General features: G+C 44.0%; 1 protein-coding gene and 1 pseudogene across 2 annotated transcripts in view; one reads left to right on the plus strand and one right to left on the minus strand.

Moving 5' to 3' along the window:
• DSCAM (DS cell adhesion molecule) overlaps window positions 1-19621 on the minus strand; it is a 392588-nt gene that overhangs the window by 286982 nt on the left and 85985 nt on the right. The gene's annotated exons all lie outside the window — the stretch shown is intronic.
• LOC311617341 (large ribosomal subunit protein uL15-like) lies at window positions 6786-7261 on the plus strand (annotated as a pseudogene). The gene has a single exon. The product of its transcript is annotated as a large ribosomal subunit protein uL15-like (transcript).

Below are 19621 nucleotides of genomic sequence, written 5' to 3' on the forward strand. Positions count from 1 at the left end.
TCGAACCAGGGACCCTTTAGTCCGCAGGCCTACGCTCTGTCCACTGAGCCAAACCTGCTAGGGCTCCTGTCATTCTTCCCATCCCTCTTTCATGGCTGCGTGCTCTCTTTCCTGGAGTTTCTATTGTCTTTGCACACACAAATGGTAATGACTGGTCTCAGGCTCCGCAGAGTCCCTTCAGAGCCCTAAGGTGAAAATTCCTCATTTGGTTTTGCAAACCCAGTAGCCAAGCCCACCCTGGGCTTGTGCGAAAACTAATGTCACCTGGGCCATTAGCAGCGGCCAAACCAGCGGGGTGCTGTCCCTGTGCCCAGCCTCCAGGTGACGGGAAAGACCCAAACTCACTGCTAGGCGCTCCGACTCAGGAACTGTGCGTAGGCAGCAGCACGCTCTGACCTTCTCCCTTCAAAGCACCGGCTGCATCGTTTCTGGGCAACCACTGCCCGTTTCTGCCTCACGTTTGTGGCGGCTGCTACCTCAAGACAATGAACTGCAATTGTGTAGTCTTTCTTTCCGGCTATCTTTGATGCTGGCCATGTGAAGGCTGTGACGTGTGGACAAACATGGCCTCACCAAGAGAGGCAGGGCAGGCCCCCAGCAAGGAGCACGGGAAATGGAAGCCAGCAGAAGGCTGTCCGCGCAGTGCTAGTGAGGGTCCTGGGTGGCCTGCATCTCCGTGCATCTTATCTGACGCCGAGCGAAGTTGAGGACGGGGGAGACAAGAATACTAAGTGCCAACTGTATGCAAAGCACCGTTCTACATCAACCCCTTCATGCAAGTATGATCCCCGATTTCTATGTTTACCGGAAAAAAAGCAACCAAAAAATTAAAATGTGCTTAATGAAGATTTTTTAAAGGCATCTAATGACTCAATTAGCCGATCTTGTATTGTAATGCAGTGCTGTTGTTGTGTTGCATGAGTGAGTTGATTTGCTATCTACACCCACAATGTGTATGGACCTCGAGGGAGTGTGTGAATCCCTTTGCGCATGGTCCTGTGGACTGATGCTTGTGGAGTAAGGAGCAGTGCGCATGCTCAGCCAGGCCCCTCCGCTGGACCTTCCATCCCCAGAGGTGACATGCAGCTGACATGAGAATGGCTGACATGGGAAATACATCGATAACTCGCCCTGAAGATGGATTCTCTGCTGGCCCAATTATGCAGGCCATTTTCACAGACAATAGGAGCAACTTAACTAGAGTCTAAGTCTTTCTGAAATGAAAGGAGTGAAAAGCAACACCAGAGGGCTAGTCCAAGTGCCTTTCTAGTTGCCAGGAAAAAGGAAATGGACCAAGTCCAGGGTGTTATTCCATCGGAGAACAGGAAGGCCAGGGAGCTGCACGGAAGGAGGAGGGGCCACAGGCTCTGAGAGCTGGTCCTAAAGCAGCATGGCCATGTGTTTCTGCAAACCACATGGAGGGGCAGGAATCTTCTAGAATGAGGCAGCTGCCAGGAGGTGCTCAGTGGGAGAACCGATGCTTTGTTGACTCTTAGCACAAAGTGGTGCATTTTTATTAGTTTATTCACAGAGACTTTCTGGAAGGATCCACAGCAAAGAAATAACAATAGGCACCTGTTTGAGGGCGGGGTCTGCAAACCTGGAATGGGATGGGGGAGGGAGAGTAGAAGTAGAGTTTTGTCTATATATATATATTTTTTTTAAATATATTTTTATTGATTATAGATTTTAGAGAGCAAGAGAGAGGGAGAGATAGAAACAACGATGAGAGAGGAACATTGATTAGCTGCCTCCTGCACACCCCACACTGAGGACTGAGCCCTCAATGAGGGCATGTGCCCTGACTGGGAACTGAACTGTGACCTCCTGGTTCATGAGTTGATGCTCAACTACTGGGCCTCACTGGCCCGGCAACATCCTCACTTCTTAACATCGACCCCCCCAGCTGGGGAGCAAGGACAGCTCTCCAGATGGTTCCTTCCTTTTTTTCTTTCTGTAAAATATTTGTTATTGATTTTAGAGTGGGGGGAGAGAGAGAGATAGAAACATTGATGATGAGAGGGAATCACTGATTGGCTACCTCTTACATACCCCACACTGGGGATTAAGCCTGCAACCCAGGCATGTGCCCTGACCAGGAATAGAACCCTGACCTCCTGATTCCTATTTTTCATGCCACTTCCTGTCTATAATTACTGGAGGGTCAGCTCTATCTGTCTGTCTGTCTATTTATCTGTCCATCCATCCATCCATATCAGCCACTGAGCCACACCGCCCTGGTCCTCTCTATTATAAAAAAAAAAAAAAATACTTTTGGAGTTTTGAATTAAGAATGTTTTCTTGCCAAAACCGGTTTGGCTCAGGGGATAGAGCATGGGCCTGTGAACTGAAGGGTCCCAGGTTCGATTCCGGTCAAGGGCATGTACCTTGGTTGCGGGCACATCCCCGGTAGGGGGTGTGCAGGGGGCAGCTGGTCAATGTTTCTCTCTCATCGATGTTTCTAAGTCTCTATCCCTCTCCCTTCCTCTCTGTAAAAAAATCAATAAAATTTATTTTTTTTAAAAAAGAAAAAGAATGTTTTCCTTCTTTCAGAAGTAAATAAAATAATAAAAACTAGCCGACAGGCATTCCTGACTCAGAAGATGCTTCTGCTTGGGAACTCACTGGTCACCAAACAGCTGTCCCTAAGGAAGAGCCCCTTCTCTGACACAGGGGAGCTGGCTCACCCCGCGATGGTGCCAGGGCACAGCCAATCCTGGCAGAAGGAAGCATAACCAAGGCAGGTCCACAAAGGCCACCTCCTCCCGGCCCCACCGCATTAGCATTTCACCTCGGATCTCTCTGGATCGGGAAGACACTGACCTTCTCCGGCTCCTGTCACGCCCTCCAGACAAAGGCGCCTCTCTGCCTGCCTGCGTGAAGCCTTGACAATGAACTAATGTGTGGTTTGCACTTCCTCGGAGCGAACATCACGGCGCCACTGAGCCAAAGTGACACTCCAATAGGTCACCGTGCGCTGTGGAGGAATGTTATTGCAAACCCTCACCGTGGGGCATCCTGGGAATTCTGCAAGAAGCTGCATATTCATGAAGCTTAATTATAGCAAAATTGCCAATCTGTACAAGGCGGCTGCGTTTGAATACTGCTTTCCAGTCTGAAACAGGAGCGAGGAAAGCGCGGTCCCCCGGAGACAGCCCTCTCTGTGTGCAGAGGAGCACCAGGGGCAGGGGATTGCAGGCAAAAGCAGCAAACTGGAAGCAGATCCAGAGGCCCTCTATTTACCCAGAAAATGAAAATGCCGATTGTGTCAGGGGTCTTATCAGGTACTCCCACTCAGCCAGAATGTTCGCATTGGTGAATCAACGCTCAAATAGCATCGTGAATGGAAGGTGTTGGTCCTGATGCTGAGACACATTTAGTTGTGGAGATAATAGGAGGGAGCAGAGGCTGCAGGCACTTCCCATCTGCTCGGTAACAGCAGAGTGAGGCTGAGGGGTGCAGCCCCTGCTACGGTCACCTCGAAATCCTAGGAGCAGAGCCTCTCAAACTGGCGTGTGTCTCTGTGACAGGGACCGAGGCAGTCAGAACTCCGGCAGGGCTGTGATTTCCTAGCGAGAAAGAATCACTGCCCATGTGAACCCTTCCCTTATCCTAGGGGTGTCGAACTCAATCAGAGAAGGGGCCAAAATCTAAAATCCAGCCTAAATCGCGAGCCGAATGGTTTACTGAACAGTCATAAACTGACAATGTCATAAACTGACAGCGGAGTGCAGTGATGACAGCGCGGTGCTCCCTTTGTAAAAGGGATCTTGGTTGTGTTCGGGTCCAGAGTAAATGCAGAATCCTATGGCATGTCATGGCACTTCCTGTCCATAACCACTTGAGGTTCAGATCCATCACTCTCTCTATCTATCTATCTATAGCACTTCCTGTCCATAACCATTTGAGGTTCAGATCTATCTATCTATCTATCTATCTATCTATCTATCTTTCTATCTATCTTTCTATCTATCCATCCATCCATCTATTGACCCAGTTACCTATTTACCCAGTCATCCATATCTATCATTAATCCATATCTACCTACCTACCTATCACCTATCTATCACACCTCCTCACGTGTTCCAGCGTGGCTATGCGCAACGTTCCCTTTAAAGCCGAGGCAGACGAAGAGGACCATGATGGCTGATGTTTGCAGACAGGTATTGCCAAATAACTCACATGTGAGCAACGCCAAATGCACTTCACAATTTTAAAAATTGCTGTGAATCAGTGCCCGGCTGAGAAGAGGACAGCCAGTGTGGGGTGGCCCTGTGTCATGACAGAGGCTGCCACCACTGAGCGCTGGTTCTGTGCTGGGGACCATGTTAGAGTCTTCACACCCACCACCTTGCTGTGCCCTCGCCACACCAGAAGAGGGAGAGGGCATGTGTCAGGGAACAAGCCCTGGGAGGGGCCTGGCAGCAGACAGGGTGTGGCGACACATCTGCTCCACTTCAGACCTGAGTCCTTAGAGACCATTCACAGCTGCTTCTCTCCATATCCTAAATGAAATGACCAAAGAGAGAGGGAGGGAAGGGGGGAGGGGCAAAGGGAGGGAATAAAGGAGAAAGGGAGAGAGGAGGGAGGGAAGGTCGGAGAGGGAAAAAGGAGGGAAGGAGGAGGGAGGAATAGAAGGACTTGAGCCAATGCTAGAAAACAGGAATGATGCCATCACCTGGCTAGAAAGTATATCAGTTTATAATCTAGCAATAACAACAACACACATCTGCCATCTATCTGTAATTCCCAAACAGGAAAATACCTGAAAACCGAGAAAGTCTCTTCACCATCCGCCTGCCAGCAAAGCCTGTCCCTCACAGAGTACAGTTCGGTCCCAGGCGTCACACCCAGAAGGAAAGGCCCCAAGTTCTGCAGAAATCCCGAAGCAGCGCTGCCCCGGGCTGCACCGCACGGCGTACGGACATTCAGAACACGCACAATGTCGCTTGTCAAAAATCTGAGACATTCTGAAGCGCGTCTGGTCCCCAAGGTTTGGGTAAGGGCTGAGAGCACGTCGTGTCTGAGGACTCAAAGATTCCCTTTGCCATCAAATGTCCTTGGCAATCAAAGCAACCAGAAATCAGCCCGAGATCAAAGCCAAACCAGCAATGACAGAAACTTAATAAAAAAGAAGCTCGCGTCTCAGTAACTGATGGGAAGCGCAGCCCGCTCCATGGCAGGGAGGACCCAGGGCAGTGTTATCGCATTACCGGCTGACATCATCCTCTCTCCCCTCCGGGCTAATTTCATCACCAGGGTTAGCCTGAGCCCGAGGACGGCCACTGCTGGACCCTGATTACATTTGTACCCCCAGGCTCACCGACCCTTGACCTTGAGGTTTGGGAAGTCGGAATACGTTGTTAGTGCCGTTTCTGTAGAAAAACAGGGAAGGTTTGAAGAAATGATTCTTAAAAACTAACAGTGAATCTTAATATTTTTATATCATTTATTACATTTTTAAATCTACCAAAGAACAGCTGTTGTAGTGGACTGATGCATATTTATGTTGTAAGGGTATCAAAATATGCATAGAAATAGGAGTGGGGTTTTGTTCTATCTCATATTATTTATGGCAAAGCATGAACCCGTCTCTGTGTTGAGTTGAAGTGTCCGTGTTATTGTTACTCTCTGTCTTTTTCTGTTTATGGGAAATGCATGTATTCATCCCACAATCTTTTCAACAGCATCACCCTCACTGAACCCCTCCTCTGTGCCATCCCCGGAACCAGAATGGGATGAAAACAGACAAAATCCCTATTTGGAAGGTTTCATAATTCTGTGGTCGGCAATCTGCGGCTCTCGAGCCACATGCGGCTCTTTGGCCCCTTGAGTGTGGCTCTTCCACAAAATACCACAGCCTGAGCAAGTCTATTTTGAAGAAGTGGCATTAGAAAAAGTTTAAATTTAAAATATTTGGCTCTCAAAAAAAAGAAATGTCAATCGTTGTACTGTTGATATTTGGCTCTGTTGACTAATGAGTTTGCCGACCACTGTCATAATTCAAATAAGCAATTATATTAGTTTCTTATGTCTCCTTAGGACTAGAAGTCGGACTTTTCATTGGAGAGATGAAAAGGGTGTTGATTTGCTTCATTTAGTGAAGTTCAGATTGTGAAATAGTTAATGACCACAGATTTGCCTATCAAAGTGGAATATCCTCACACTACACAGAAAGGTGGGGGAGGGCGAAGGTGGGGAGGACCGGAAACTCTATCTCTGTGGCAGGCAGGAGCTCTGCTTACAGCAGCGTTTTTCAACCGCTGTTCCGCGGCACATGTTGCCTGGTGTGCCGTAGGTGCAGACAAGACAAGAATTTTATAATTTTTCACTATTTTGTTTACTTAATATTTCATAATAAAGTAATTATAAAATACTTTCTTTGTGTTTATTTGATTCCTATTTAAGAGAATTACTTTATATATAGTCAATATAGGCACAGAGTTAAATTTTTTAACATTTTCTAATGGTGGTGTGCCTCGTGATTTTTTTCATGAAACAAGTGTGCCTTTGCCCAAAAAAGGTTGAAAAACACTGGCTTAGAGGGTGAACAGGGACAAAAGACAACATGAAAATGGAAGATATTCAACTCTACTTCCCAAAACTGGGTCGATTTCTTTGAGCAGAAGTTTCTTGCTTGGTAAATAAATGCAAACCATATAGCAAACAAACATCTGAGGCAATACAACTACAATGCTGAGATTTCCATTATTTACAATCTTTCTGTTGAGTTATTTTTATTTTTTCAATGTACTGATTGGGGCTCTCACAGCTCGGCCACTGACATGCCATCCAGACTGAGGAAGACCCGAAAACTTCGGGGCCACATGAGCCACGACCACGGCCGCATCAGCAAGCACAGGAAGCATGGTGGTGGGGACAGGGTGGGGGACAAGGTAATGCTGGTGGCTTGAATCATCACAGGATCAACTTCTACAAATATCACCCAGGTTACTTCAGGAAAGGGGGTATGAGGCATTACCACTTGAAGAGGAACCAGAGCTTCTGCCCAACGGTCAACCTTGACACACTGTGGACCCTGGTCAGTGAGCAGACAAGGGTAATTGCTGCCAAAAGCAGGACTGGCACTGCTCCTATCACTGAGGTGGTGCGATCGGGCTACCACAATGTTCTGGGGAAGGGAAAGCCCCCACAGCAGCCTGTCATTGTGAAGGCCAAGGTTTTCAGCAGAAGAGCCGAGGAGAGGATGAAAGGTGCTGGTGGGGCCTGTGTCCTGGCAACTTGGAGGGAAGCTCATTAAAATACCCAAGTACTTTTGATAAACAAACAAAACAAAAAAAGTACTTATTGTGCACAGAGGGTTAGAACCTAAAATCACATAAGCAGCCTGGGTAGACCACAGGGATTAGGCCTTGGGGAGTGCCCTGGATGAAGTCACTCACCATAATATACAGCGTCTGAATGTCATCTGTCATGTCATTCACTCCCAGCAAACACGTCGGAACTCTAGATCCTGTGCTGGGTGCTATCATGATGATTTCCCCAATCCTCCTTGCATCCCTAAAAGACGCTGGTACGCACCAAATCACATCAGTGGATTCGGTTACAGGGAGACAGACCAGTGCCTGCCATGCTTGTCCGGAGCAGGGGTCTTCAGCACCAGTAGCACAATAGACTCACGTGGACACCTTTGTAAAATAGGGATGCGGGCCAAGCCCAGGCCAATGAGAGCGAAGCTCTGAGAATAGGGCACCTGTGTTTGTGCAAACCACACAGGTGGCTATCATGAACACTAGGACCATGGGCCTCAGGCTTGCCACTCGCAGTGTGGCCCTTGGATTAGCAGATTCTGCAACCCCTGGGAGCTGGTGAGAAATGCAAAGCCCCAGGCCCCATCCTGAACTACTGAATCAGAACCTATTGGAACCCTGGGTGATGTATGTGTCAGAGAAATTTAAGGAACACTGTTCTAGGACAGTAGAAGGTCACATTTTATCTTCTGAATTAATAGTCTGTGGTACAGTTAGGCTGCCGATCACATCATTGTCAGAACCAACAGCTTTGGAACAAGTTCTCTATAAGACATAGGTCATTCCAGTCTACCAGGAGCTGCCAAAGGACTCTCCCTTCTTCCTTTAGGAGAACCCCACCAGAAGATGGTCACTGGGAAAGAAGAAAGGCCAAGTTCAAACACTGGAGCTAAGAAGAGAGGGGTGTGGTAGAGTGTGGACACTCTTAAGGTCAGAAAGTAGTAATGTCTGCTCCTCCCTTCCAATACACACTGGATTGTAAATTCCTTCCTTGAGTGAAGGGACTATGTTTCTCCCTTATTTATCTCCATATTCACAAAGCCAAGTACTGGGCATGCACATAGTAGGTGCTCACTAAATATTTATTGCAGAATTTAGTGTCCTGAATAGAGGACAACTCTTTTATTCATTTACTTTGAAATGATGAAAAAAATTTCTCCACCTTTCAGTCTTCCACTGTTTTCATCTGTATGATCTGCTTAAATTATTTACTCTAAGATACAAAATACTCAGTAAGCAAAAGCTCACTGATATGTGGTATGTGATAAGCAGACACATGGAAGTTCTGTGTATCTGGAAGCACTCTTGTACATACAGCATGCCCACCTGGCAATTAGTACACAGACACCTTCCATGCGCATGCATTAAACAAATACCCATTGAGTGTGCACAAGGTGTCAGCTACTCTTTAAACATGAACAAACTGATCAAACAGATTCTTCTTTCTTGTAGCTTATATTCCAGTTATATATCATTCAGGCAACCACAGTGGTAAAGAAAATGAAGACTGATAAAAAAATCACCGTAATTTTTTCCTCCAAATTTTACTACAGTTTTAGAGTCTACAATTTACTTGTTTTTTATTTTCTAAGAGATGACTTTTTTTTAAACATATGGCTATATTTAAAAAAAAAAAAAAACTATCCAAATTCAAAACCATCAACCATTTATTCTTTGAAAAAATTACTAGGACAAAATAATTCTTATGATGATTTTTGAAGCTGTATCTAAAATACAATGTTACACATATGAAAATATTTAAAGTTAATTCATCTAAGGTCTTTATCTGTGAACAAAACCAATTTTCCCATTTAAAGGGGGAAATGCAATAATTTTTAAAACTCTGGTAAAAAAAAAAAAGCATATAATATTAAACTTATTATAACCATTTTTAAGAATACAATTCAGAAGTGTTGGGTATATTCAAATTATTGTGCAACCAATGTCCAGAATTTATTGTTTATAAACCTGAAACTCTATATCTATTAAATAACAACTCCCTACTTGCCTTCCCCACCCTTCCCTGCCCCCCACCATTCATTCTCCATGTCTAGGAAGCTGATTACTCTAGGTACCTCACACAAGTAGAATCACTTGTCTTTTTGTGATTGGCTTATTTCACTCGGCATAATGTCCCTAAGGTTCATCCATGTTGTAGCATGTGTCACAATTTTCTTTCTCTTTTTAAGAAATAATATTCTCTAGCATGTATATACCACATTGTTTATTCAGTCTCCTGTCTATAACATTTGGGATATTTCTACCTTTTGGCTATTGTGAATAATGCTACTGTGAACACGTGGGTTCAAATTTCATTCTTCTAAAAAAAAAAAAAAAAAGAGTTTCTAATTGCTTTTGCATAGGTGATTCACCATTGTCTTAAAACAAAAGCAATTATAACAAATAAAAGACAAGTCAAATCTATATTTTTTCAAGCAACTTGTACAAAAGAAAATAGTTGGTCTTCATCAAATAATATTGCTATTCTATTAGGGGGAAAATCCCAATGTAAAAATTAAAACTAAAAAGAAATGAAGAACATTGCTGCAATACAAAAGCATGGATCACGTTGAAAAGGATGCGATTTATATCCATGTTTTAATTAGTAACATGACCACATGAATTTCTCCTGAGAAAATCAATTGTAGTCTGACCACATTTACTTTCTTGAAGAGATATAGAAGTTCATTTTCCTCACCAGTTGATTTCAGAAGAAAAGTTAGGCACTGTCCTTGATGGAGAAGTATTTGGAGAAAGATCAAAGCGAGCAGAGAAAATGACCCAAGATTGAAAATTGTCAAATTTACAGGAAGTGGTTGGAAGAATTTCTTCTAAAGAAGAATTGGCTGAGAGTAGCCTGGATAAAAATAAAGTCTCCACACACTAAACAAGAATGAGGAAGGGGTGACTACTGGCAGAGTAGAACATAGTTTAAACTTATAAAGGTCAATTAAAGACAGCTTGGATGCTCGATAAACATTAAATACAGAAGAGCGAGGAGAACCTAAGTTGGCATTTCTCCAAGAAGCCTCATTCACAGTAAAGAGTAGAATGTGCTCTTTACATGTAGCTTAAATAGATGAAGCAAAATTAAAGAGTGACTAACTGAGGTGTCAACTGGGACCCAGAGTCGTCAGGGTGGGGCAGTTGAGAAGAGCCCACCATCACTTTTTGTCTCAATTGCCTAAACCATTCGCTTTCCTTAATTTGGTTTAACCTAAAATTGGTCACTGAGATCGCAATTGAAGCCAGAGTTGAGGCAGAGTAAGAGCGCATCAGATAAAGCCCAGGGTGAAACAGAAGCGAGAAAAACAGGTGAGCAAAGCTAGGAGGCAGTCTCTTGTGAAAGATGCAAAACCAGCCTTAGGAAGATATTTTTAGAGCTTGAGACAGGACATTCCTTTCTCACCAATGCCAAGAGGAGATTTTCTAATAGGTCTCTGCCTATATAGGCTATTCACTTTATTTGATAACATCGTAATAATAAAAGCATAATATGCTGATTAGACCAGACACCCTTCCAGACAACCTTCCAGATGAAGCCAGGGCTACAAAGGAAACCAGGGTCACAGGTGCCAGAGGGAAGCCAGTGCTAGCAGCTGGGGGAAGGAAGGCGTGCTCTTGCACGAATTTCATGCATCGGACCTCTAGTTAAAAAAATAATGTGCTTCTACCTACTAATAGGACCACCACCTACTAAATTCTCTAAGCCAAAAATCTGAGTCATCCTTGATAACCATCTTTCTCTCACTATCACACTCAACCTGTCAGCCAATGTACCAAACCTTCCCCAAGCATTTCCCAAATCTGTCCTCATGTCTGCAGCTCCCGTCAAGTCTCCACCATGTCTCCCAGCTACTCATTCGCTGATGCATTTGCTCCCACTCCCCACTGCTCTCCAAATAGCAACCAGGGTCACGTGGTTCCCTGCTGCCCAGTATTCTGCAGTTTTCTATTATCCCTACAAAGACCCAAACTCCTCAACTGAGAAGGCCCTGCCACCTCTCAGCTTCCTTCTCCACGCTCATGCCTCCTGGAGGTCTTGGTCCCACCTGCGGACCCACACAGGCTGGTTTCCTCTTGCTGCTCCATCCTTTCCTCCCACTCTACACATGGTCACTCGAGCTGGCCATGGTGGTGTCTTGCTTTATAGTGGTGAGGATAAAAATAATGCCAATAAAGCATTATTTTTAGAAAATAAAATCCGAATCCAACAAAACCCATAACATCTATGAACTAGAGTCTAGGAAAATAGAAATTTCAGGTTTCTCTATTTATAAACAGTGCCTGTCTGTGAAAACATCTAGCTCATTCTTAATCATTAGCCAGTGAACCTAAGACTTAAAAAAAAAACACCATTTTTTATGTAAATCAGCTCTAGTTGCCTTAAATTCTAACATAGTATTTCCCAAATTGTCTTATAAGGAGCATCATGGATGGTCTTGAGAGAGAAAAACAAATGAAAATAAAAATTGCTTTACCACAGGCATGGTCCTTTGGTAAAGCACTGTGTTGTTATTTTTTAATACGTCCATTCCGAAATTTTTAAAAATATGTTTTTAATGATTTTAGGAGAGAGAGGAAGGAGAGGGATGGAGAGATAGAAACATCATCAATCGGCTGCATCCTGCATGCCTCCTACTGGGGATATGAGCCTGAAACCCAAGCATGTGCCCTGACAGGGAATCTAATCGGTGACCTCTTGGTTCATGGGTCAATGCTCAACTACTGAGCCACATAGGCCAGGTCCTAATTTTTTTTTGGTAACCATAATCCACATGACCTCTTTCCTCTTCACTTAACCTTTCCAGCATTTCAGCTTGGGAAATGCTGGCGGAAACCATCCCAACTTGGAGGAGCATCACTGAGTGTAAAGAAGAACAATCTTCTTCATGGTTCTAGTCTTGCCCCAGAGTTTCAGAGCTCATAACCAGCAGGAAAACAACACGCCACAGGATGTATCATTAATTTTTAAAACCTGACATTCATAATCTGCCTGGTCCTGGTTTGAAGATGTGCCAGTTGTTCATGTTTAACTGTGTACTCTGAAGATTCGCATAAAAAAATACTGTGGTTTTTTATATAGGCGTGTTTCCTCCGCTTTTCATTATACAGTATTTTCAATGTACACAGAAGAGGAAAACGAGGATAATGAACCTCCAAGTGTCCATCACCCATGTCAACATGGATCAGGTCTTGCTGCACGCTGCCCCCATACGCTGGATTCATTTGAAGCAAATCCCAGAGAGCTTCAAGGTATCTTTTTAAGAACTAAATTTTGGTTACTATTTGTCATTAAGAGTGAAAAAGCCACAAGTCTGACCCCAAGATTTACACATACATAAACATACAAAGTGCACATTGATTAAAGCACATGATTCCAGTTGCCTTTGATGTAGTCTGGAGTCCCTGAACTCATTGCACGGCATGGCATAGGAGGTGTGTTAATGGGTCTCTCTCGTGTTCAGTGACTGCTGATAAGGACTCGGTATAAAATGTTTGTTCCAGACCACGGGGACCGATCTGGTAGCACACTTTTGACTATCAGATTGGTTTGATCCACACAAACATGTCCACGTCTACAAAAGCATATCAGCAGGCTAGAGCAGAGAAGAAGAAAAAATCAATACATCTTTGAATTAATCATGCAGCTGTCAGGGGGAATACTGGTGCACAGAACTGACGGCTTCGTGTGGCCTATTTGCTTTTCGCTTTTCTTCTGGCTTTCTTTTATTTCCGTCTAGTGCCCAGTTCTTCTTATTGAATTCTGTAACTGAATTCACATGACTGTCCCTAATTGATAGTTTCTGTCTTATCCAATTCTTTTAGGAGAGGACTTGCGATCTAAAGGTAAGTAAATCAAATTTAAATCATAGGACACGGTGCATTAAAAATGCTCATTTTCCTCCAGTTTTTAAATTCTGGTTACATGTGACAGTTACTAATAAACAAAATTCTCTATAAGACTGGATTTTACATCCTAGGTATTATCAATATAATAATGTGATGTACACAAAGAATTTTCCAGAACCTTCATGTTAGGTTCTGACTTTCACTATTGTGAATGGCCCTGCTGTTACACGGGGTTTTTACATGTTTGGCACTCTTGCCACCTCCGTTTACCAGACCCTCCAAAACACCCTCAGTCACATGTCGCTAGGCCCCAGAAATATCCGTCATATGTCCATAGGCCTTCTACTCTCCTTCAGAATGACCACTTCACAAGGCACAGAGAAATAATCAATCAATCAAGTCACTATTAAAAAAAGTAGCCTAGTCATAGATCCCGGATTTACAATAGAAGCAACAATGGGTATTTGTATTTTTTTTTCCTATGTACTGCAAATAGGCTTACAATTTGTTATTATCTGCGATGAATGTGTGATCAATGAATATTTTAAGTACATAAAAGCAGTTTTCTTGCTTCATTCTTTCTCTTTAATGGACAATTATGCATGCACTTAACACCTACCAAAGATTTCTTTTTAAAAATCTCAATATGGCCAAAACCGGTTTGGCTCAGTGGTAGAGCGTCGGTCTGCAGACTGAGAGGTCCCAGGTTCAATTCCAGTCAAGGGCATGTACATTGGTTGCGGGTACATCCCTGGTAGGGGGTGTGCAAGAGGCAGCTGGTCGATGTTTCTCTCTCATCGACATTTCTAGCTCTCGATCTCTCTCCCTTCTTCTCTGTAATAAATCAATAACATATATTTTTAAAAAATCTTAATATGAAATTTAAAATAAACATTCTGGTAATTTTGATAGAAGACAGGAGGGACATATATGTAGTCATCTTTCATGTCAACAGATCAAACCCAGTAAACAAAGAACAAGAAGAGACTGAGAAAAATCCACCTGGATCCACACGTTCAAGATGGCAAACAAGTCACTCGAGGATTCCAGCGGAAGTCACCCATCAGGCCTTGGAGAAGCCCGAGGCTCTGACCTCACATCTGACATGGACTTCGGAGTGGCATGGACACCTCTCGGGCAGAGCCAGGGAGTCCCGGCCAGCACTGGGAGTTTCCGTTCTCTCCACTGAGGCAATTCGGCAGAAGAGAAATCAGTTGAGACATAGGCGGGGATATTTTTCTATCCACAGCGGGAGGACAGCGAGGACTCAGCAGAAGAGGGAGTAACTGGGACAGATCGGGACATGGACTGAAAGCAAACAATGGCAAGGCCAAGTTCCTGGGCGCTGAGTAATTGTTTGTGGGTCATTCAAAATTTCCCCCCAGGCTGAGATACCCTTTTCTTCAAGATTCCATCACTGGTGGTGGGAATGTGTCATATGGGCAATGTTCTAAAATTTTGAATCCCAGAATAATTTTTTGAAAGCAAATGGCTCAGCTGGGGAATTGGAGCTGTGGAAACAGGTCACGGGCGTCCAGATGGCCCCTGCGCTGACTTTCCTTGGAGGGCTGGAGCCGGCCACCTTCCCTTCTGGGAAATGGCCCTCGTCAATCTCAAGTTCATTTGGCTTTCCCGATGAGAGGGTTCGATTCAAACAGAAAACAATGCCAAGAACTAAAAATGTCACCATCTAATTAGGGCGAGGGACACGCCGAATAGCCTTTCTTCCCTGATACCATCTGTAGTGTGAACGTGGCTTTTTATAAATCCCCTTACTTTCCCTGGTACCAGAACAATGGCAGTGAAAGTGACTGGCACAGTTCAATGGGCACAGCAAGGGGGAAAATGTGCCCATCACAAAGGAGCAAAGGAAGCAAGGTTGAACAGGAGGTCAGGAAAAGGGTGAGGTCTTCCATATGAAACTTAGTCTGAAAAAGACACTCCCAGCACCTTTATCAGAGCATTTCACATGGTATGAACCGCAGTTGGTCTACCCAGTGATCGCCAACCTTTCGGACCTCACAGACCACCAGTGGTCATCAAGAAACATTCATCTAAGGACATTCCCACCTATAAAGGAATATATACGGGTATATATTTTTTCATTCCCACATATATAGAAATTGCTTGCATCAAAATGCATTATACATATTGTACACGGAACTAAAACGTCAAAACTCAGAATTGTAAGTCTACTTCGAAATGATTCATTTTGAGAAGTGCAATTTTTAATAAACTGCTTTTAAATCAGTAGTAAAAACCACCCCTCCCGTCTCCACAGTTTCTTCAACACAGCAAGCCAGTGCCCTTGGAAACCAACGGGTCAGATACTGACAAATGGCAACGTTTAAAACAATGCCTGATGCAGAGCAAGTATTAAAGACAGTCACGAAGGGACTTTCACTTCCCAGAGCAACACAACAGCAACAGGCCGTGCCCTCACTCTGCCACCCGCTGCCCAGGGGACTCTTTCTTCATCCCTGAGCTCATCCTCCCAGGCAGTCTGATCCCAGGATAGAGACCGGTGGATACTCTAGGCAACATCCCCATCCTCACCCAGGGTCACGTGGGTGAGCCCACAGGCTACGCACCTGCCATTCCTGCTGCCCCCCACGTGACCTTTCCAGGACTCCACCGTGAAGGTCAGAAGGATGCTCAGTGCTCTATCCCAGAAATTCTACCATTGTTAGGTGCAGCACACTGATCCCTAGTGGAAACAGGCACACCACACACAGCACCGTAAGTATAGTTGACTGTATTTACTGAGTGTGTGCGTGCACATATGTGTGTGTGTGTGTGTGTGTGTGTGTGTGTGTGTTTTCTCGATGAATGAGAAAAGTACATTTCCAGGCACAGGCATGAGGCTGTGAATCCAGTACATAAGGGAAATGCTATACAATGCCCTTAAAGGTCTTGGCATATAAGGATTTCCATCAACTTATACACCTGCCCATAGTCAGTGCCATGTTTTAAAGAAGGCTGCAGCATGGAACTGTAAGGAGGTTTTAACAATAAACCTATTTTATGAAAAGCAAAGGAGGTAGCATTGGCTTCAGGGCTAGCAAATCTTGGGGATCTGGAACATCTCTTTCCCTCGAACAGCGTCCTATTGTGAAGTCCACCATAAAATCCCGGCTGCCTCCGATTGGCCTGCCCAGGTGCTCTGCACTGGAGGAGACGGGAGAGGGTGCACTGTGCAATAGCAGGAAAAATACAGGAAAGGGAAAGCATCTTTTAACACACTAAAAGTAATTTAAAGGAAAACAGCACCACCATTTTGATGGGAAAGTTCCTCATTCAACATGTATTCAATTAAATATAAGTTCCTACTATGTGACAAGCATCGTGCTATACTTGAGGTCAATGGGAAGAGATGGCTTTAAATGAAAATTAAATTATTTTAATCCTAAATGATCTCAACTCTTTTGATTTTCCTCTAGTTCTGCAATACTGTTTCAAAAAAAAAAAACACAAAAAAAAACATGAGGCATATTGTCCTGAAACCACAATTAACTGCCCTAAATATGTCAAATGTCCAGAAGGTCATACTAGCTTGGATCATACCATAAATCAAAAATTATTTTCTTGCTTAAATATATCCCTACTCTCACGTTAGGGCTGTTGTAATTTGCATGTCATACAGTTGACAATTTTTGTTGGCTCTAAGGCATTTACACTGTGGGAAACTGAAAAAAAAGTTTTTTCAAAAGAAAAAAATCTCTACTAGAGAGTGAAAATTGCAAAACAGGACCTTGGACAAGTTGCTGAAACTCTCGGTGCCTAAGATTTCTCATCTGTACAGGGGGGCCCATGAGTAACTGCCTATGAGGCTGTTGCCAAATTGAGAGATATAACTTGACACGCTGTGCTAGCTTTTCCTGCAAACATATGCTGATCTATCTGTTGTTTAAGACAAAAAATAAGACCCTTCCATCCTATCTACTTCGTGGCCCATTTTATATGATCTATTTAAGAAAAGTAAACATTTGCCGAAACCGGTTTGGCTCAGTGGATAGAGCGTCAGCCTGCAGACTGAAGGGCCCCGGGTTCGATTCCAGTCAAAGGCGTGTACCTTGGTTGCGGGCACATCCCCAGTAGGGAGTGTGCAAGAGGCAGCTGATTGATGACTCTCTCCCATTGATGTTTCTAACTCTATATCTCTCCCTTCCTCTCTGTAAAAAAAAAAAAAAAAAATCAATAATATGTGTGTTTTTTTTTTTAAAAAAAGAAGAGTAAACATTTGATAAAGTAAATAAAGAGTTGCTTATGTTATAAAATCCAACAGAATGTGAGTTCAGTAGCACACTAATGTTCTCGTATGGAAATTGTAGGATTTGGGTCAACGTGCTCCATGACTCCTGAACTACATCTCACACTTGAGCAACAGCTTCTTAAACAGAATTTCTTCTCATGTTGCTCCATAACGAACTCCACATGTAAAAAAAAAAATCAATTTATTTGTTTTTAAGCCATGGAGTCCTGGGCACCAGGAACACTCTGTCCCTCTTTCCTTTAAAGGAGGAAAATGCAGGATTCAGATGCCCCATCATCTACTGAACAAGAAAATAGCAGCATTTATCAGACATGTGCGTGCTCACAGTATCGTCGGCTGGCTTCCTATCATCTGTCAGATGGTAATGCGTCAGTGTAACCCAGAAAGCTGGGCAGGGGAACAATATGACATGAGGAGCTCAGAAGTGGCAGATTAGATTCAGAAAGTGAGTTGACGTGCATATCACCTCTATGAGTTAGCTAGGGCTGCACAACAAAATGCCACGGACTGGATGGCTTACACAATGGACATTTATTTGCTCACAGCTCTGGAGCTGGAAGTCCAAGAGTAGGGTGCCAAAATGGTCAGGTTCTGGGGAGATCTCACTTTATTCCTTGCTGTGTGCTCGCACTACTATGTCTCTATTCCTATCAGATGAGTGGCCAATACTTAACAATCACATCGAGCCTAAAGGACCACTGAAAAACCCTATCTGCAAATGCAGTCACATTGGTGGTTAAGGCTTTTGAATCTGGGTAGAGGTCACAATTCAGTCCATGGCATGAAAATGCAAGCCAAGCAGTTTGCCTATAATCCCTGGTGTCTTGGCTATGGACCATGTTGATTCTGTCCCCATCCTGGCCCTGCCCAGTCTGACACAGGGTGGGTTACATCAGCAGAGGGACAGGCAGCTGATGGTATGGTTGCCAGTTGGCATTCGAATGCAACTGGGGCAGGACTAACAGAGCACAGGAGTATCCATACTTCTTGCCAAGATATCTGTACTCTGGCCAAGGATTTCTGCTTTTTGTTTTCTTCCTTTAAAAATTGTTTTTTTTTAATTTAAGGATCTCATTTATACTCATTTATCAGCTCTCGTGTGTAAAGCAGGAGCTGGAAAGACATATAATATGTGTGAGAGAGGGTAAAAGAGGAATTGGGAAAAAATGTTAACGTGTGGGGTTGAAGAGTGTCCTCCCTGAATCAATTGCTCCTCCCAGCACCTCCTGGTGTGACCTGAATTGAAAATGGGGTCACTGTAGATGTAATTAGTTAAGATGAGATCATAAGAGTAAGGTGGGCCCTGAATCCAAGATGACTGGTGTCCTTGTAAGAAGTGAAGGTGAGACACAGAGACAGGCCCAGAGGGAAGATGGTCAGGTGACAACAGCAGCAGTGGTTAGAGTGACGCTTCTTCACGCTAAGGAACACCCAGGATTGCTGGAACCACAAGGAGCTAGGAGAGAGGCATGGACTGAGTTCTCCCCTCGAGTCTTCAGAGAAATCGTGGCACAGCTGATGTCCTGATCTTGGACTTCCAGCCTCTGGATCTGCAATGTAGTACGTTTGTTATTTTAAGGTTGGGTTCAAGGTGCTGTTTTAAAGTGTTGTTTACCACCTAATGTGTGACATTTTGGAAACGAATGAATACTATCTAAAAAATGAATAATGCAAAGGCAAATTTGTATTTGGTTGGAGGAGGCAGTGGGGAACAAATAAGCCAAAGAGAGAAGACAGGTCCAGAGTTAGAATCATCTCCATAGAAGTGATGGATGAAGCCCTGGGAAAGGGTTGAAATGACCAACAGAGAAAGTGGAAACTGATGAAAAAAGGGAGCGGAGACTGAGTTTTGGGGTTACTGACAGTTCTAAGCAAGAAAGAAAAGATGCCAAAACCGGTTTGGCTGAGTGGATAGAGCATTGGTCTGCGGACTGGAAGGTCCCAGGTTCGATTCCAGTCAAGGGCATGTACATTGGTTGCGGGCACACCCCCAGTGGGGGTTGTGCAGGAGGCAGCTGGTCAATGTTTCTCTCTCATCGATGTTTCTAACTCTCTATTCCTCTCCTTTCCTCTCTGAAAAATCAAAAAAATATATGAAAGAAAGAAAGAAAGAAAGAAAGAAAGAAAGAAAGAAAGATAAGGAAAGAGTTCGGTGGATAAATGCTCAGAGAAGAAAAAGTCAACCAGGACAATGTAGTATAGTTTGTCACCCCAAGGAAGGCAA

The sequence above is a fragment of the Pipistrellus hanaki genome, assembly GCF_964339955.1.
Source record: "Pipistrellus hanaki genome assembly, chromosome: 2".
Classification (NCBI taxonomy): Eukaryota; Metazoa; Chordata; class Mammalia; order Chiroptera; family Vespertilionidae; genus Pipistrellus; species Pipistrellus hanaki.